Below are 17763 nucleotides of genomic sequence, written 5' to 3' on the forward strand. Positions count from 1 at the left end.
AAGACAATAATGTGAGAACACTCAAAAGAAAAAAACTCAATGAAAAGTGAAGATTGGACACAAGTCCAATAAGAATTCCTGGAAGAGCTAAAGAAAACCCCCAAATTGCATTTTTTATCATTTAATAAAAATGGTAAAGAAATATTGGGAAGATAAATTAGAATAATGTAAGAAATTTTGAAAAGGTAATTAATAACAGATAAAAAAACACAAATTGCATAGAAGGAAATTACTCCCCCCCAAAAAAAAACAAAAAACAAAAGACACAACAGAATTGTGGAGAGCCAAGAGGTTGGGTAAAGGAAGGCACTCACTTGAATTCTCCTCTTCTCCCCAAAAAACCTACAAAGACCTTGAAACAATGACTCTAAACAAACTTTTGACCAACAGAATCCACAAAAAGATGCAGTGAAAGAAAATTCAAGCCTAAGGCAACTTAAAATGTATAGTGGTAATTTAAATGGGGAGATCCTTCATATTCATTAATAGGCCCATGTGACCTGCCAGGATCACATGGAAGTCTGAATCACATGAATCTGAGTCACACTGAGACTGTGGTGCAAGGAGTTTGCTGGCTGGAACAAGAACGTTGGAGCTAGAGCAGAGCTGAGAGGAAATTAGTGATGAGAGCAGTCAAAGTTAGGAAGGATGTAGGCAAGAAGGCTGGCAAGCTAGCATGACTGAAAGAATCTGTTTGTGATTTTTTTTAAGAGGGCCTGCTTGTGATTTCTTTAATGGAATTGCTTTGTAGGAAGCCTAGCAGGGGGAGACTTGGGGATTGTGTTGTTCTCTACATTTTTATTGTGTATAGATTTTTGCTGCTATAATGGTTTTGACTTTCAAGTGTCTGAATAAATGCTTTGGTTCTGTCTTCCATATGGAAACTCTGTGATATTTCGCAGTTCAGAATTGTACTGCGATATTCATGGGTGTGGTGGGTCGGATAAGCTAGCAACATTTCCACTGTTATTCAATATTGTATTAGAAATGTTAGCTTTATCAATAATAGAAGAAATAGAAATTGATGGAATTAGAATAGACAAAGAAGAAACAAAACTATCACTCTTTGCAGATGATATGATGGCATACTTAGGGAATCCTAAAAAATCAACTAAAATACCACTTAAAATAATTAATAACTTAAACAAAATTACAGGATATACAACAAACTCACATAAATCATCAGCATTTTTATATATTACTAAAAAAGCCCAACAGCAAGAAGTAGATAAAGAAATTCCATTTAAAGTAACTATAGATAATATAAAATATTTGGGAGTCTACCTGCTAAGACTACTACCTTCCAGGAACTCTGTGAATACAGTTACAAAACACTATTCACATAAAGATAGATTTAAATAACTAGAAAAAAAAATTCATTGCTCATGTGTAAGCTAAGCTAATGTGATAAAAATGGCAATTCTACTAAATTTATTTACTTATTCAGTTTCGTGCCAATCAAATTACAAAATAAAATTTATTGTATAGGCTTAGAAAAAATATTAACAAAATTCATCTGGAAGAACAAAATATCTCGGTAAAAATAAAAGTGAAAATAGACATAATTAAAATGGATAAGTAAAGAAAGTTCATCTTGAATAAAAGAAATATTGATCATGAATTAATGTCAATACCAAACATGTATACACCAAGTAGAATAGCATCCAGATTCTTAAAGGAAAAGATAAATGAATTATGACAACATATAGATAGTAAGGCTATACTAGTTAGGGACCTCAACTCTCTCCTTTCAGAGCTAGAAAAATCTAACCAAAAATAAGTATGAAAGAAGTCATGGAGATGAATAGAATCTTAGGCAATTAGACATGATAGACTTCCAGACAAAACAGTGGAAATAGAAAAGAGTATACATGTTTTGTTCTCTATGTGACACCTTCAAAAAAATTGACCATGTGTCAGGGCATAACATTTTCATTTAAATACATGAAAGCACATACATTAAGTGCACTCTTTTCAAAATATAATGCAATCAAATTTCATTTATGAAGTGGTGTGGGAAAATGCATTTCAAGTTAATTAAAAATAAACAATCAAATCCTGAAGAATGAGTAGGTCAAAGAACAAAACATAATAACAACCTACATTTTCATTAAAGGGAATAAAAAAATACCACAATGTTCTAAAATTTAGAGAATACAGACAAAGTAGTATTTAGGGGAAAATTTAGATCTTTAAGCACATTCATAAATAAATGAGAGAAAAAACAGATCAATGAATTCAACTTACAATTAAAACAACTAGAGAAAGAAGAAATTAAATTCACAATTAAAAACTAAAATGAAAATCCTGAATCTCTAATGAGAAACTAAGAAAATTGCAAGCTAAAAAAAGACAATTGATCAATATGTTTAAAAAAAGAAAAGAAAATTACTAGTATCAAAACAGAAAAAGATGAAAGCATCACAAATAGAGATGAAATTTAAGTAATTATTAAAAGTTAATTTTCCCAATAATATGCCAGTATAACTAACAATCTAAGTGAAATGGATGAATACTTGTAAAAAATATAAACTGGCCTAATTAATGAAAGAAGAATTGTAATATTTTAATAACTCAAAGAAAATATCCTCTGAACCAGATAGATTTACAAGTGAGTTCTATCAAACACTTAAATAAGAATTAATCCTAGCATTATATAAACTATTTAAAAAATAAGTAAAGAATGTGGCCAAAGCAATCTCCATTTATGATATGAATGTAGTTTTAGTCCTAAAGTAGGGAGAATAAAAATAAAAGAAATTAAAGACCAATTTTTGAATTAATGCCAATACAAAAATCTTAAATAAAGTAACAGCAATGTGATTACAGCATTATATCACAAAGATCATACACTATGACACTTTGAGATTTATATCAGGAATGCATACATGGTTCACAATATGTAGGTATACCTCCCCCAAAAAACTATCAGTAACATTGACTATGTAAATAACAAAACTAAGGAAAACCTAATGATTATCCTAATAGATCCAGAAAAACCTTGTGACAAATACAACATGCATTTTTAGTAAAAGCACTTGAAATTATAAGAAGAATGAAGGCTTTCTTAAAATGAAAAGTAGTATCAATCTGCAAGCATTATCTATAATCTGGATTAAATCAGGAGCCGGCCCAGTGAGATCAGGGATGAAGCATAGATTTTCATAATTAATGTTAATCTATATTGTCTTGAAATGCTAGCTTTAAAAATAATTAAAGGAAATTGAAGGAATAAAAATTAACAATGAGAAATAAGCAATGACTCCTGGCAGATGATATGATGGTATACTTAGAGGATCCTAGAGAATCAACTAAAGATTAGTCAAAACAATTAACAATGTCAGCAATTTTGTAGGATGTACGATTTATTGTACAGACTTAGACTTCAACATTTTGATGCACTATCAATGTAACCCACCAGACAGAGATTTTAAAAAAAGAAATTCAAATTAAAATAAATTATAAATTTACTTCAATCTTCCTACCAAGACAAACTCACAGATTATACAAATACAAATACGGAACACATAATGAAGCAAATAGTGACAGATATGAACAATTGGGCTGATATTAATTTCATCTGGATAGTTCAAGCCAATATAATAAAATGATTATTCCAACTAAGTGAATTTGCATATTTATGCCAAGCCAATCAAATAACCATAAAATTATTTTGAAAGCTAGAAAAAAAGTAACTAAATTCACTCAGAAGAAAAAAAATGTCAAGAATATTAGAAAAATGAAGGAAAAAATATGAAGGAAGGTGGCCCAGTAGTTCTGGATTTTAAACTTTATTTTTTTTTATTTTTTTTATTTAACTTTTAACATTCATTTTCACAAAATTTTGGGTTACAAATTTTCTCCCCTTTTATCCCCTCCCCCCCCCCAAACACCAAGCATTCTAATTGCCCCTGTGACCAATCTACTCTCTCTTCTATCATCCGTATCTGCCCTTGTCTCCATCTTCTCTTTTGTCCTGTAGGGCCAGATAGCTTTCTATACCCCTTTACCTGTGTTTCTTATTTCCTAGTGGTAAGAACATTACAGTTGATCCTAACACTTTGGGTTCCAACTTCTTTACCTCCCTCCCTCCCCACCCCTTCCCTTTGGAAGGCAAGCAATTCAATATAGGCCAAATCTGTGTAGTTTTGCAAATGACTTCCATAATAGTTGTGTTGTATAGGATTAACTATATTTCCCTCCATCCTATCCTGTCCCCCATTGCTTCTATTCTCTTTTGATCCTATCCCTCCCCATGAGTGTCGACCTCAAATTGCATTCTCCTCCCCATGCCCTCCCTTCTGTCATCCCCCCCACCCTGCTTGTCCCCTTGGCCCCCACTTTCCTGTATTGTGATATAGGTTTTCCTACCAAAATGAGTGTGCATTTTATTCTTTCCTTTAGTGGAATGTGATGAGAGTAGACTTCATGTTTTTCTCTCACCTCCCCTCTTTATTGCCTCTTTTATGAGAGATAATTTGCCCCATTCCATTTCTCCCTTTCTCCTCCCTATATATTTCTCTCTCACTGCTTGATTTCATTTTTTTTTAAGATATGATCCCATCCTCTTCAATTCACTCTGTGCACTCTGCCTCTATATATGTGTGCGTGTGTGCCTGTGTGTGTGTGTACTCCTACCCAGTACCCAGATACTGAAATGTTTCAAGAGTTACAAATATTGTCTTTCCATGTAGGAATGTAAACAGTTCAACTTTAGGAAGTCCCTTATGACTTCTCTTTGCTGTTCACCTTTTCATGGTTCTCTTCATTCTTGTGTTTGAAAGTCAAATTTTCTTTTCAGCTCTGGTCTTTTCATCAAGAATGCTTGAAAATCCTCTATTTCATTGAAAGACCATTTTTTCCCCTGAAGTATTATACTCAGTTTTGCTGGGTAGGTGATTCTTGGTTTTAGTCCTAGTTCCTTTGTGAAAGAAGGGAGTCCCGAATCCTAGATTCGGAAGGAGAGAAAGAGTGAGAGAAGCTTCCCACACCCATGGGAAAAGGGCAGAGATGGGGAATCTATTGCCAGTAATAACTGGAACGTCCTTTCTCTCATATGAGCATCCAGTTTTGGCCAACCGAAGCCCTCGGAGGTGAGGTAAGAAGACTCGGGTAGCCCACACAGGTCTCTAGGCCTGGCAGTTGGCGCCCAAACAGGGACTGGGAGCGCAGATAATCCTGGGTGCTTTGGGAACACCCGGAAGGGGCTGTGAAAGAAGTGAGTCCCGAATCCTAGATTCGGAAGGAGAGAAAGAGTGAGAGAAGCTTCCCACACCCATGGGAAAAGGGCAGAGATGGGGAATCTATTGCCAGTAATAACTGGAACGTCCTTTCTCTCATATGAGCATCCGGTTTTGGCCAACCGAAGACCTCGGAGGTGAGATAAGAAGACTCGGGTAACCCACACAGGCCTCTAGGCCTGGCACCTTTGACTTCTGAAATATCCTATTCCACGCCCTTCGATCCCTTAACGTAGAGGCTGCTAGATCTTGTGTTATCCTGATTGTATTTCCAGAATACTTGAATTGTTTCTTTCTAGCTGCTTGCAATATTTTCTCCTTCACCTGGGAACTCTGGAATTTGGCCTCAATGTTCCTAGGAGTTTCGCTTTTTGGATCTCTTTCAGGCAGTGTTCTGTGGATTCCTTGAATATTTATTTTGCCCTCTGGTTCTAGAATCTCAGGGCAGTTTTCCTTGATAATTTCATGGAAGATGATGTCTAGGCTCTTCTTTTGATCATGGCTTTCAGGTAGTCCCAAAATTTTTAAATTGTCTCTCCTGAATCTATTTTCCAGGTCAGTTGTTTTTCCAATGAGATATTTCACATTATCTTCCATTTTTCCATTCTTCTCTCTTTGTTCTGTGATATCATGCTTTCTCACAAAGTCCTTAGCCTCCATCTGTGCCATTCTAGTTTTGAAAGAACTATTTTCTTCAGTGAGCTTTTGAATATCCTTTTCCATTTGGCTAATTCTGCTTTTGAAAGCATTCTTCTCCTCATTGGCTTTTTGAACCAGTTTTGCCAATTGAGTTAGGCTAGTTTTCAAGGTATTAATTTCTTCAACATTTTTTTGGGTCTCCTTTAGCAGGGAGCTGATCTGGTTTTCATGCTTTTCTTTCATCTCTCTCATTTCTCTTCCCAGTTTTTCCTCCACCTCTCTAACTTGATTTTCAAAATTCTTTTTGAGCTCTTCCATGGCCTGAGCCCATTGGGTGGGCTGGGACACAGAAGCCTTGATTTCTGTGTTTTTGCCTGATGGTAAGCATTGTTCTTCCTCATCAGAAAGGAAGGGAGGAAATGCCTGTTCTCCAAGAAAGTAGCCTGCAATAGTCTTATTTCTTTTGCCTTTTCTGGACATTTTCCCAGCCAGTGACTTGACCTCTGAATATTCTCCTCACACCCACCTCACCTCCTGGTCCTCCCCGCCAGCCTTTGGGGACTGAGATTCAAATGCTGCTTCCAGCCTTAGGGCTTTTGGCGGGGGCAGGGCTGCTATTCAGTGTGAGAATTAAGTTCAGGTGGTCAGGTCAGGGCAGGGCCGCCTCTCAGGCTCAGTTCCCTCAGGGGATTTATGCACAGTCCTTCCACAATGGATTCAGGCTCCCGCCCGCTTGGGGAGCCCCTGTCTGCAACCGCCTCTCAGCTTCTCCCTCCTGGGGGGGGGCCCGAATCATGGGGGCACCCCACTCCCCTCTCGACCCTCCAAAGAGACTCTCTCACCGACCCCTATCACCTGTGGGCGGAGGGACTTTTGTGGCCACTGGAGATCCCATCCCTGAAGCCTGCTCGGGTCTGTTTCTCTTGGTGCTGTGGCCTCAGCAGGTCTGGACTGGGCTGGGCTCCGCGTCTGCAGCGCAACGGACCTTTTGCGAGAGGTTTGCAGGTCCCTCTGTGGGTGGAGGGACCTGCGTGGCCGCTGGAGATCCCGTCCCCGAAGCTTGCTCAGATCTTTTCCTTTTGGTGTCGCCACCGCGGCCGGGCTGCCCTCAGCTCCCAGTCCTGGCGCTCAGTCCGCAGCGCAAAGGACCCCCCCGTGAGAGGTTTTCAGGTCCCTCCGTAACAGAAATCTCCCTCGCTCCAATATTCCGTGGCCTCTGGGTGCAGAATTCGCCGTGAGTTACTCCCCTGTAGCCGTTCTGTGGGTTGTTGGTTTCGGAGCTATGTGTATGTGTGTCTTTCTACTCCGTCATCTTAGCTCCGCCCCGATTTTAAACTTTATTATAAATTAGCGATGATCAAAATGGGCCACAAGATGACACAATGTAGCAGGCTGGAATTCAGCAATACTCATCTTCTTCAGCTGAAGTCTGACCTCAAACACATGCTAAATGTATGGCCATGGACAAATCGCTTAACTTTTTTAGATCTGTTCCTTATCTGTAAAATGATCTGGAGAAAGAATTGACAAACCATGTTTGGGCAAAAAAAACAAAAAACTAAACAAAAAACCAGCAAAATATAGTTGGATTCATGGTCACAAATGACACAACAGCACAAATAACAGAACATTATAGAATATGGCAGGGATTCACTTCAAGTCTTACAAAATCATCTACACACAATTATAGAATAAGACCTCAAAATGATTCCAAGAGTGACAAAATCAACCACTGAAGCCAAAGACAACTTAGAAGGTTGGAAGGAAGGTTTTGTTTCTCTAGGGTAGAGGAGGAGTTCACTTCAGCACAGGAGGTACCAAGGCAAGCCAGAAGGAGACTGCATCACAGCAAGGGAACTGCAAGGCCTAGGGATACTCCAGCAGTGAGACCACATACTTCTAACAAGTACCAAAAACAAAATTCCATGACTCCCAGTATGTGTTTTCTCTACTACAGAAGAAGAGCTGGAATTTAACCTAAAGTTAAAAGTCATGAAATTGGAGCAAAAAGTATAAGAAGAATCTGACCAAAGATAGTAATTATGGTGACAGGGAAGATCCAAAACAAAACTCAGAAAAAGTAAACAAAATCAAAACAGCTACCTTCAAAGCCTCAAAGGAAAATATCAGTTGGTCTCTGGTGTATGAAAAAATAAACTCCTGGAAAAACTCAAATAAGATTTTAGAAATCAAATAAAAGAGAAGAAAATTTTTGAAAAGAGATGAGTGTGGTGATGCAAGAGAAACAAACACATATAACATCAATAGCTTGGCAAAGAAAGCTCAAAAATGTCAAAAAAATGTACAAATATTCACTGAAGAAAACAGTTCCTTAAAATCAGAATTGGCCAAATGTTGGAGATACAAAAAATTCATTGACAAAAACAATTCCTTAAAAATCTGAAGTGGGCAAATAGAAACTAAAGACTCCCTGAGTCAACAACAGCAACAAAAATCAAACAAAAGGAAAAAATGAAAAACAGAAGAAAATGTGAAATATATAATCAGGGAAACAACTGATCTGGAAAGAGATCAAAAAGGATAATTTCATAATTTTTGTTCCTGAATACTTTGATCAAAGAATAATCTTAGATATCATCTTTCAAGACATTTTCAAGGAAAACTGTACTGATATTCTAGAACCAGAGGGTAAATAGAAACTGAAAGAATCCACCAATCACCCTCTGAAAGAAATCCCAAAATGAAAACTCCTAGGAATATTATACCTAAATTCCAGAGGTCCTAGGTTAAGGAGAAAGTACTAAAGAAGTCAGAAAGAAAAAAAAAAAGAAATATCATGGAGCCACAGTCAGAATTAAATAGGATTTAACAGCTTCTGCATTAAAGTATCAGAGGGTTTGGAATATGGCATTCCAGAAGGCAAAAGAGCTAGGATTACAATCAAGAATCACCCAGTCTGAAAAACTGAATATAATCCCTCAGGGAAAAATGTTTAATGAAATAAAAGGCATTCAAATATTCTTTATGAAAAGATGAGAACTAACAGAAAGTTTTATTTTCAAATGTAAGACATAAAAGAAGCATAAAAAGGTAATCAAGAAAGAAAGAAAAAACAAGGGATTCAATAACTTTAAACAGTTTCTATACTTATGTGAGGAGAAGAAACTTGTAACTCTTAACAGCTTTATCACTATTGAAGTAGTTAGAAGGAATACACATATACAGAGGGTATGGGTATAGGCTGCTAAGAGGGAATTAGAAAAAAAGTCAGTGAGAAAGAGGCTAGCACTGAAAAAAATAGAAAGAATCAGGTAAAATGGGATAAATTATGTCATATGAAGGGACATAAAAGACCTATTATTGTGGAGGGGAAGACAGGTGGTAGCAGACAATGCTTGAACCTTATTCTCAAAGGAATTGGTACAAAGAAGGAATAATATATCCACAATTGGGTATAGAAATTTATCTTACCCTTTGGGAAGTAGAGGAAAGGGGGTTTTAAGAGGAGGTATGGGCTAATAAAAAGGAATACATATGACTGGAGTTGGTGGTCAGAAGCAAAACACTTTTGAGGAGGCATGGGTTGAAAGAAGAAGAAGAAGAAGTAGTAGTAGTAGTAGTAGTAGTAGTAGTAGTAGTAGTAGTAGTAGTAGTAGTAGAAGAAGAAGAAGAAGAAGAAGAAGAAGAAGAAGAAGAAGAGGAAGAAGAAGAAGAAGAAGAAGTAGTAGTAGTAGTAGTAGTAGTAGTAGTAGTAGTAGTAGTAGTAGTAGTAGTAGAAGAAGAAGAAGAAGAAGAAGAAGAAGAAGAAGAAGAAGAAGAAGAAGAAGAAGAAGAAGAAAGAGAGACAGACACAGAGACACAGACACAGAGACAGAGGTAGACAGAGACACAGAGACAGAGAACACAGAATAAATGAGAAACAGGACAATTCCAAATGACTCGTCATGGAAAATATGTCCACATTCAGAGAAAAGAACTTTTAAACCTGAATGCAGACTGAAACATACTGTTTTCTCTCTTTTTTTCTCTCGTTTTTTTTTTGTCTTTTGTTCTGATTCTTTTTTCACAACATGACTAATATGAAAACAAATTTAATATGATTGTGCATGTATAGCCTATATCATATTGTGTGTCATCTTGGTAAGGGAAGACAGGAGAGAGGTAAAAATTTGGAAGTCAGCATGCTATAAAAATGAATATTGAAAACTAAAAATTAATTAATTAATAATTCAATTATTTTTTAAATGAAAAGGCTGAATTCACCACCTATGAAAAATAAATTGAAGTAATTATTGGGCACTATTTTAACAATTATATATCAATACATATCAATCTAAAGGAAATGGATGAATATTTACAAAGAAAATTAAATTTGTTAGATTAACAGAAAAAGAAATAGAACGTGTAAATAACCCTATCATAGAAAACATATTTTTGTACAGCAGTTAGTGAAACCTCTAAGAAAAAACCCCAGGCCTAGATGGATTTACTTCTGAATTTTACCAAACATTTAAAGAATAATTAATTCCAGTAATATATTAAATATTTTGGGAAAAAAATTTAGCAAAGAAGTCCTACCAAATTCCTTTTATGAAACAAGTATAGTGCCATTACCTTCACTAGGAAGAGTGAAAACAGAGAAAGAATATTGTAAACCAATTTCTTTGATGAATATTGGATCAAGTACTTAAATAAAATACTCGAAAGGAGATTATAACAAAATATCACAAGGATCATTCACCATGACCAGGCAAGATTTATACCAGCAATGCGAGGAGTGATTCAGTATAACAAAACTGTTACCGTAATGGACCACATCTATAATAAAAACCCACAGAAATCATATCATTATATCAATAGATTAAAAAAAAAACTTTAGACAATCATTCCTATTAAAAATACTAGAGAGCATAGAAGTAAATGGAGCTTTCCTTAAAAATGATAAGTAATGTCTCTCTAAAACTATCAACAGAAATTATCTGTAATGGGGATAAACTAGATGCCTTCTTAATAAGATTGTTATGGAGCAAGGATGTTCACTATCACCACTATTATTCATTATCCCATTACAAATATTAGCGACAGTAATAGGAAAATAAAAAGAAATTGAAAGAAATAGATAATGAGGAAATAGAACTATTACTCTTCTCAGACGATATGAGTGCATACTTAGAGAATCCTAAAGAATAGTCTTAAATACTATTTGAAACTATTAACAACTTTAGGAAAGTTGCAAGATAAAAAATAAATCCATGGAAATTATCAGTATTTGTATATATTTCCAAAAAGACTAGCAACAAGAGATAAAGAAATTCCATTTACAATAACTTCATATTGCATAAAATATTTGGGAGTCTACCTGACAAAACCAAAGTAAGAACCATATAAACACAATTAGAAAACTTCACACCAATAAAGTCAGATCTAAACAAGTAGAAAAATATAAATTATTCATATGTAAGCCATCAATATAATAAAAGTGATAATTCTACCTAATTAATTTTCTTATCCATTGTCATAGAAACGAATCATAGAGCTAGAAAAAATGTAAAATTCATCTGGAAGAAGAAATGATCAAGAATGTCAATGGGATTAACGAAAGGAGTGTGAAGGAAGTTGTCCCAGCTGTATCAGACCACAAACTCTATTATAAAGAACTAATCATCAAAACAAACTGGTACTGACTAAGAAATAGGATAGTGAATTAGTGGAATAGAATAAGTACACAATGCACATTAGTAAATGACTATAGTAATTACTATTTTATTTACCAAAAATATCTAATCTTTGGTGGTAAAAACTCACCATTTGGCAAAATTAGCTCCTAGAAAAGAGTTCGGCAAAAACTAGGTAAGACCAACCTCTCACACTATATACCATGATAAGTTCAAAACAGATAAATGCTTTAGAAATAAATGGTGATACCATTAGTAAATTAGGGGAGGGTGAGAAAAGATATCTGTCAAATCTATGGAGAGGGAAGATTTTAGAACTAAATAAGAAATGGAGAGGTTTATATGAAGTAAAATAGGTAGTTTTGATTGCTTGATATTAAAAATGCTTTTGCAGAAGTATAACAAATGCAACTAAAATTAGAAATAAAATAGGAAATTGGGAAAATTACAGCAAATTTCTCTAATAAAGGCTTTATTCCTCAAATATGTAGGAGACTGAACTAAATTTATAAAAGTAAGAGTTATTCATCAATTAATAAGTAGTTGAACTATATGAACCAACACCTTTCAGAAGAAGAAAACAAAATTCTCGATATTTACATGAAAAAAATTCTTTAAATCACCCCTGATTATAGAAATGAAACACAATTCTAGGATTCCAGCTTACAAATTTCATATTGGCTAATATGACAAAATAAAAAGGAAAATTATTAGTGCTGTATGGGATGTGGAAAAATTGGAAAACTAATGTATTATTGGTGGAGTTGTGAATTAATCCAACAATTCGGAAGAACAGTTTGAACCTAGGCCCAAATATCACTGTTTATTATTTTTTTTTTATCCAGAAGTATGACTACTGAGCTTATATTTTCAAAACGTCAGGAAAAAAGGAAAAGGACCTATTTGTAGAAAATATTTTAGCATTCCTTGCTGCCAGCAAAGAATTGGAAATTAAAAAGAGACCCACCTATTAGATAATGACTGACCAAGTTCTGTTGTATGACTGTAATTGAATACTGTTGCACTATAAGAAATGAGGAGTAGGATGGTTTCAGAAAAGCCTAGGGAGATTTTTATGAACTCGTGAAAAGCAAAGTGAGGAGAAACAGGAGAACACTGCATGCAGTAAAAACAGATGAGCAATTGTGAAAGGATAAGTGATTTTGATCAAGACAGTGATTCAAGACAGTTCTAAAGAACCCATCATGAAAAAATATTATCCACCTTCAGAGAAAACTGATGAATTCTGAATGGAATTGAAGCATACTTTTTAAACATTCTAAATTATTTTATCCCATCTTTTCTTTGGCAAAATATGTTTTGCATGACTTCTCACATGTAATTGATTTCATACTGTCTTCTCACATAGGGGAACAAGTAGGAGACCGGGAGACATTTTGGATCTCAAAATTATAAATGATACATGTTCATTTTTACATGTAATGGAGAAATATATAATGGAGAAAAAATAATTTAGATTTACAAAAGAATGCATTCCTTACTGTTTATTTTGGCTTCAGAGCTTGGGGAGAGCTTAGTAGAAGTTAATAAAAATGATATATTATGGTGTGGTACAATATTTCTCAATTTGAGGGTCTTGACAGCAAATAGGGTCATGAAAAAATTTGACAGCAGGTTTCTGAATGTATAATAGCAAAAGTAATTAAAAATCAAATGCGTAATGAATCCAAGCTGTTTCTGGAAGTACCCATTTTGTATCCCCAACTTCACCGCAGCTTTGGTTCTGAATGCAAAGTATGAGCATGTTCCTCTGTACATGCCCTCAGTCCATGACATAATTCCAATAAACACTGCCTAAATGCAAGAAAGGGTCACTGAAAGTGAAAAAAGTTTAAGAAGCCCTGGGATGGTGATAAATATTGTCTGGGTTTCCTTTCTTTGTGTTCCCTTTATGGCCTATATGAATGCTTACCAGTAAATTTGTGATGGTCTGGTATTCTGATTTAATCTAGCCTTGTTAACAGATATAGCATGTACCAGAGAAGAGAGCAAAAGATGATTAAAATATGACATTAAAATTACTCTTTCTGTTGTGGTAGGAGCAATATTTTTCAGGGTCTGAACCATGTAGTCTAGACTATTTTTTTGTTGTTGCAATGATTATTTCTGTCTTATAGCATTAATATTATATTAATTGTATCATTTATAATATTTAATTAATTGTACATAATTAATTATATTAACTGTTATTCTTTTTTCTATTTCCCCATTCAGACATCAGTCCTTTGTAAGTTATTCAACCAGCATCTGAAGGACATTGCTGATAGATGAGATCACCCAAAATTTGGGGATTATATCCTTTTTGCTCTTGGGTGAGATTTTACATAAGTAGGAGACCTGACAAGCAGAATCAAATCTAAATGAGCAGAGTACATATTTTACATAATTTATTTTAGAGGTAAGTAAGTGTTTCAGTTAATAGAGTTCTGGAATTGAAGATATGAGTTCAAATACATCTTTAAACATTTTTTAGGTATGTAATATAACCATAAAGCACTTGACACATAACAGGGACTCACTAAGTACTCCTTTCTTTCTTTCCATTTTTGAGCCACTAATTTTCAGATTAACTGTAGAAGAGAGGAAGAGAACGAATCAAGAGAACAAAGTATTTGGAAGGACATACTTGATGTATTAAGAAGCATTAAACAAAAGATACCCATCATGTCTTTGCTACTCACCTTAATAGCAATTACATATTTTTTTCTGTATCACTAATTCAACTCATTGTCAGATTGTGGGAAACGGAGATTCTAATAGGACATAGCAATTTTTTTTTGTAAAAACTGATGAACAGATGGTTCCAACCACTAATATTCTTCTGCCTCTTTTTACAAATATATCAAATTCCAACAAATGGCAAATGTGTCAGTACTATGAAAATGTATTATATAATGTATATGTGGCAAGCTACTCTGTTAAGATATCAAAGAGGCCATTCCTTTATTTTTCATCTCTGAGCTTTTGTCTTTTAAAAATGCTTAGAAATTGGACTAACAATTACACAACAATGAATATATGTGAGGTAGAAAATTGACTAGATGAGAGATATGGCAGAGGATATTTAAACATTCACATCATTCAAATAAAAAATATAGTGCAGTTGTAAGAGTGGCAGTAACATTAAATGCTTACCTAGATTTTTATGATTTATGTCATGTGGTAGTTTGAAATATTTATTTCAAATTACTCTAATACAATTTGTAGTAATACCTTTGTCAAGTTCTCCATATGTGCACATGATCCTATTCCCTGGTATATCTGTTTTAATGAGTAAATATGAAAAGACTTGTGTGGCAGAGTCTAAAAATTTCAGCTTTTCATATACGTGTGTGTGTGTGTGTGTATGTGTGCATATGTGCTTTGTCAAGGTAGAAAAATCAATAGTGCATCAATTCTGTTTTGATTTGCCAAGGATTTTGATTCCAGATGGACATACCATAAGTGACTTGCCACAATATTTGTGCCTAAAAAATAAAATAAAATGCTATAAAAGAAATAGCGATGTAACAAGAATTAACAGGAATGGATGGATCAAGTGAAGTATTTTTGAGGATGAGGGAGATACATATATTTGTAGGCAACAGGAAGGAAGCCAATAGACAAAAAGAGATTGAAGGCAAATGAAAGAGTGGGAATATTGCTGGGAGTAGTTTGTGGACAAAAACAATAGATGGAATAAAATTACTTTTATGCTTAGAGGCTTTTAGGTGGATGGTGATACCTATGACAATAATAAAGTAGTTAGGAAAAGGGGAGAGTTTTGGAGAAAAGATAATTAATTCATTTTTGGATGTGGTAATGAGGAAACAAAGTTCTAACAGAGGTGAAATGTCTGGTCCAAGGTGATGCTAATATTTAACTGACATTTTATTTCTTTTAAATGCAGGATAATTCCTTCAAATCTATTATTTCATTTTTAATTTTTTTAAAAAAGCAAATGTTTATTTACATCTTTTGTTTCTTATAAGGTTATCATTATCCCAAGGATCCTTCATCCTCTCCCTCTCAATAAAGTCATGCCATAAAGCAAATAGAATTTTTAAGAGGAAAAAAAAAAACATAGAACAACACATTGAAAAAGTCTGAAAAAGTACAACTTGTAGCATACGTGGACTTCCTACACTCAAAAAGGGGGAGAGTGGGAAGTGCCCAATCAATTCTCTTCAATTGAGTCCTGCTTATTTTTATAGTTCTGTTGTGTTGTCTTATGAATTAGTGGTGTATAGATGTTCTTTAAATTTATATTGTTATAGTAACAATGCATATTTTTTCTTGACTGTTTACTCCATTCAGCATTCATTCATACAGATATTTCTCAGCTTCTCTGTGTCCATCATACACATCATTTAAAATAGCACAGTATTACTGCATTATACTTATATGCAACATTTTTAAAAATAATTCTCCAATTGATGGACATCTGCATTTCCAATTCATTGCTGTTACAAAAAGTTCCACTATAATTATATTGGTGTGTATGCAGGCTTTCTTTACCTGGGGAATAAGTCCAGTAATGGTATCTCTGGCTCCAAGATTTTGAAGTTTTCTTGTCACTTACTTGCATAATTTCAAGATGGCTGTCTCATTTCACATGTCCACTAACAACGTATAATTCTACAATCACTCTAATATTGTCTACTGCATTTTTGGCATTCATGCTAATGTGCAGAAGTGTGACATGAACATCAGGATTGTTTCAATATGCAATTCTATTATTCCCTTATTAATAGTAGTTTAGAGCATACTTCCTGTGGTTGTAAAAAACTTGAAAATCTTTTGAGAATTCTACATTCATACTCTTTGAACATTTATTTGTTGGGGATTGAGTATTAACTACACACACACACACACACACACACACGCACACACACACACATACACACATACACACACAGACACACTGTTTATCTATCTTGGGTACCAAACCTTTATCAGAGAAATTAGAAAGAAAGATCTTTGTTTGTTTTCTCTTTTCAGCTAATTCATTTCTTGTCTTAAGTATGTTAATTTTCTTTGTACAGAAGTTTTTCAGGTTTTTATGATAAAAGTTATCCTTTATAATTGTCTCTGTCTCTTGCTTGGTTAAGAATACCATTCCTACTTATAACTTTGACACATATGACTTGCTTCTTTTCTATTATTTAATATCATAATCTTTAATATTATGCATATCCATTTTGAAATTATTATAGAATATGATGTAAGGTGTTGACTTAAACATAATTTCTGACAGTTTGATTTATAATTTCCCCAGCAATTTTGATCAAATAAGAACATTTTTCATTAGGTAATTTATGTTTTCTTCTTTATCAAACTGTGAGATTTTCATTCTATTGTTGTTGATTCACCCAGGTCTAGTCTGTTCCACTGATTGATCTCTTTATTTTAGAGCTAATTTTTAATGATCAATAACAGATAGTTTTGATGATTTCTCCTTTATAATGTAGTTTGAGGTTGAAAGTGCAATTCTCCCTTTATACTTACTTCATTTAATCATTTCCTTCTATATTCTAAGTCTGTTCTTTTTTTTAAATAAATATTATCAACTTAGCAAGGTTTATGAAGTATTTCTTTGGTAGCCTAGTGTAGCATTAAAAATATTAATTACTTTTGGATGTATTGTGGAATTTATTATATTGACATGTCCTAGCTGCTATTTAAGTTTTTATTTTTGTTTTTGTTGCCAGATAGATTACCAGATATTTTATGCATTTTGTAGTTATTTGGAATAACATATTCCATACTGATTTTGTTTCTTGTGTTTGTAATAATTACATAAAAATGCTGTTGATTTTGTAATACTATTTTTTAACCTGCAAATTTGCAGAAGTTATTAATTGCCTAAGCTATTATCTTTGTTCACTACCTATGATTTTCTATCCAAAGTGCTATGATATTGTCAGCAAATAGGGGTAGTTTGATCTTTCTTTATGCCTTAAAATGTTCTTTTACCACAGTTGCTAATATTTTAAAAACTACATATAACAGTAATGGAGTGAGTAGGCATCCCTGATTCACTCTTTTATTTATTAGAAAAAGTTCAAGTGTATCTCCATTGAATTTAATGTTCACTTTTGACTTCAGATAGATTCTCTGAATGAAATTAAAAATGCACTCTCTATGCCTATATTTTGAAGGATTTTAGCATAAAAAAGTATTGTTGTTTTTTAAATGGTTTTTTCCACCTATTTAGATAATCATGTATTTTTTTTTGCTTTCAATGA

This window comes from Notamacropus eugenii, chromosome 4 (genome assembly GCF_028372415.1).
Source record: "Notamacropus eugenii isolate mMacEug1 chromosome 4, mMacEug1.pri_v2, whole genome shotgun sequence".
Lineage (NCBI taxonomy): Eukaryota > Metazoa > Chordata > Mammalia > Diprotodontia > Macropodidae > Notamacropus > Notamacropus eugenii.